The sequence below is a fragment of the Etheostoma spectabile genome, chromosome 12, assembly GCF_008692095.1.
Source record: "Etheostoma spectabile isolate EspeVRDwgs_2016 chromosome 12, UIUC_Espe_1.0, whole genome shotgun sequence".
Lineage (NCBI taxonomy): Eukaryota > Metazoa > Chordata > Actinopteri > Perciformes > Percidae > Etheostoma > Etheostoma spectabile.
Window position 1 is genome coordinate 686,627 of NC_045744.1, and position 3,753 is coordinate 690,379.

Sequence of the window (3,753 nt, forward strand, 5' to 3'; positions counted from 1 at the left end):
ACACACACACACACACACACACACACACACACACACCTCCCAGATTCCTTTACTGGTTCACTTTGTACTCGACAGCAACCAGTCCTCACCGTGTTGCCATCTCTGCTTTCTGAGGGGTGTAAATGGGTGATGCATGGGTGAGGCGTCACATCTGGTAGTATTTCTAAAAACATCTTACGGTGTGTTTTCAACCCTCCCTCCAGTCTCTCAACAACCCCAGCCCTTTGGAGAGAGGTGACAAAGTACATTTGAGGTTTTAATTCATATTTTCCTTCTAACTCTTCAGTCACTCGATCTCAGAAGAGAAGAGAAACAATAGCAAACAGAAAGATGTCATCTCTCTCGATTTTGTGTCTTTCCCTTTTTTTTATTGCGGGCGTCCCCAGATTGTAGAAGTGATCAGAAATATGTCGGAGAAAGCCTTCAATAATGAAGCAGTGCTGTTAAAATACAAAGACAGGGTGGGAGACGAAGTGATGGTGGGGAGGCTGAGGAGGGGTGGGGGGGATGATGTAAACCCTCATGGGGCTTTCCCCAATGGGGCCACGGAAAAAACTTGTTAAAAAAAAAGTGTTACAGGGAAAGAGCAAAAACCCACATTGGCTTCATTTGCATTTGCACCTGAAAGAAGAGCGTGTGTGTGTGTATGTGTTTGTGTGTGTGTGTATGTGTGTGTGAGGGAGACGAGGGAGAGGAGGGGAGGAGGTCATTGTGCTGGGGCTCTCATTGGCGCTCAGCTCATAGATCATTCATTAGCCTTGTTCAGTCAACAGGTAAGACACAGGTTACTGAGTGTGCTGAGATTTATGGCTCCCACTGAGTCACACCTGCATAAGTCCAATGCACTAAAGTAATAATAAACTGACAAAAGGTGTTTCCTCCTGTCTGTGTCTGTCATTTGTTGATTTAATGTAATTTATTACTTGGGAAAAGTCACTGATATGAATTGCACCCCCAATAAGACTTGAGGCTGACACACTTGTGTTGTGTTAGATGTTGGGGGTGAAGTGCATAGAGAAGGGGGCGCTGGGTTATATTGTCACAGAAAAGGCTGGTTCCCTCATCGCATTAACAGAGGTTTGTTTTCAGTTAGAAATAAATACACAAAAAAAATGTAATGTAAAAATAATATACTTTGAAATAAATAGTTCTGCAAAGCTGAATTAAAGACAACGCTATAGCTAATAGTAGCCCACTGGCTAGCCACAGTAGTTTAACCCCAAACCAATTTGTACACCAGTGAATAAAAACTAATTTACTTAAACTAACTCCACATCTAAATAAGCAAGAAATGAACAAATGCGCTGAGTGGCTGTTACCAATATACATGCACTGTTAAAGTACACCCCATGATTAAACTGCTTACCTTAATGGTAACTGATACAGTTTGAAACAAACAGGGCGAACTACACACACCGAGTGTTAACTACGGTTTCTCGTAAGGAACTAAAAAGCCAAAATTGCTGAATTGCCTCTTTTATGAAGTGCATTCATGGAACTGCCCCTACCTACCTCAGTGAACTCCTCACCCCACACACCACCTCACGAAACCTCCGCTCCTCCATCTCCACCTATCGCCTGCTCCAACCAAGGACTAAACTGTCTACGATGGGGGACAGGGCCTTCCAGGCAGTCGCCCCACGGCTCTGGAACGCCCTCCCAGAGACCCTAAGGGCCCCACAAACTGTGGAGACTTTTAAGAAGGGCCTAAAGACACTACTATTTCAAAAGGCCTTTTAAACATTCATAGTTTTAATTTTAGTTTTATGGTGTTTTATTATTGCTTGTCAATTGTATCTTACTCTGGAAACTGTTTTTAACTCCCTATTAATTGTAGCACTTTGAGATTTCTTTTTGAAATGTAAAGGGCATTATAAATAAAATGTATTATTATTATTATTATTGTTACAGTAATGGCAACAGTGCCTTTTAGTGGCCTGCATAATACATCCATATAGTATTTGTTGTTCGAGGTCGGATCCCGTTCTCATCACAAACTAACCGCTCCAGAGTTGGACTGAAAGCGTGCAGAGACCATCTCATCAAGAAGGTCTCGGGGCGCTTGGTTGTTGCGCTGTTGGTGCACATCCGAGGGCGACTAACCCCTCCAACTGCCCCAAGGAGGAAAAACAAGCGCAATTCAACCAAACTAAATGAGGCTGGTGTGAAAGCGCCCTGATTGACCTCTGTCCAGTCTGAACACTCCAAGCTTTGATCTTGCACACATTGGGATCGGATCAGCTAAACCACATGCTGCGGTGGTCTGATAATCAAACATAGTTCTCCTGTCCTCTGACCCTCCCATAGGAGTTCCTCTCCAGAGGTAGCCTGGGAAAACTCTGACAAACTTTCGGGAAACGTGAGATTTAATCTGCAAGTCTGTCTGGCCAAGAGCCCCTTCATGCCCAATTCCAATTTTTCCAAATTGAGGCACCATTTCCAAGCGTTGAGGCGGGCTCTACACGATGGCGATAGGGCAGCGACGGTGAGCAGTTATTTGTTTACATTCAACATGATGGCTGCCGAAGCACAGCAACCCGTAGATGCTGCTGTCGCTGCTACGTCACCCGGATCGTCGGTCTGATTGGTTGAAGGACTATCCAATTGCGCCCGGAGGCATTTGAGCGGTATCCTCTGGTGACGTCCCTTCGGAAATGAGCTGTGAATGAACCCTCCCCAGACCCGCTCTCTGTTACCACTGAGAAGGTCCTGGTGTCAACAGGCTACTCCTGGGGGGGAGCAGAGGGAATAGGGCTGGAGCCCAGCTAAGACCCGCTGTCTCGGAGCACTGTGGTCACCGTGGTAGCTGCGTCAATCATAAGAGGACTTCCTCTTCCACCAAGTGCCATTTGGGATGCAATTTTAGATTATTACATTTTCACTGGAATTGTACCTTGTACAATTTAATGTGACAAATTCAATTGATTGATTTATTGTATATTTATTCATTAGCAGCTAACACATGACTATCAGCATCACTGCTAATGAATACACTTTGAACTTGGGCAGCAAGGTACATTACAGACTTCCTATCTGCTACAATGTAAATTGCCCGGCAGATTTTACAGTTTGACTCCAATTAACATTCCCATTTACAGCTCTGACATGTCTGACTTTTCTTCCCTTTATAGATTCTGTGGGTCAGGGAAAGCTAGGAGCAGATCACTCTCACCACACTTTATATAACAAGGCAGAAAATTACCCTTTTCATACTCTACTGAACAAAGTAATGGTGAAATGACAAGTGGTTACCAGCCAAAGTGGTTCAGCCAGAGAATATACTGTACCATCTATGGTTGTAATATGAGAAAACTGCAAACTCATACTGTACAAATTCAGAAAATAGAGATGATTAAAGACTCTGGAACGCGTTTTACTTTTTTGCCCTCCAAAAAGTCAAATTTGAAGAAGTTCCCTTCTCTTTCAAAGTTCAGATGTGTCATTTGGAGATGCAACTCCTCCTGACCATTTCAAAATGCTGCAGAGTCTGAACAAGCCCCCTGTAACCTGTTGGAGAGCCAGCGGCCAGCAGCCACCTGCTTCCCATGAGCCTCTGGTGGGCTGTTGGCCTCCATTCATAAACGTTGGGGAAATTACACATGTTGGCTCTGACCTGGACAGACATCTAATGGGCAGCACGCATAATTAACCCGGAGAACGTTTATTAGCCCCAGTGGCTCTGTGTGCCTTGAAGAGGTGCATGGGGAATTTCTGTATGTGTGTGACAGAGAGAGGTGTGTGTGTGTGTGTGTG

At 44.5% G+C, this 3,753-nt stretch overlaps 1 long non-coding RNA gene across 1 annotated transcript in view; it reads left to right on the forward strand.

Moving 5' to 3' along the window:
• LOC116699752 (uncharacterized) overlaps window positions 1-3,753 on the forward strand; it is a 19,544-nt gene that overhangs the window by 4,483 nt on the left and 11,308 nt on the right. Inside the window, exon 2 of the long non-coding RNA XR_004334496.1 lies at window positions 634-640. This is a non-coding gene — a long non-coding RNA (uncharacterized LOC116699752). The remainder of the gene's footprint in view (window positions 1-633; window positions 641-3,753) is intronic.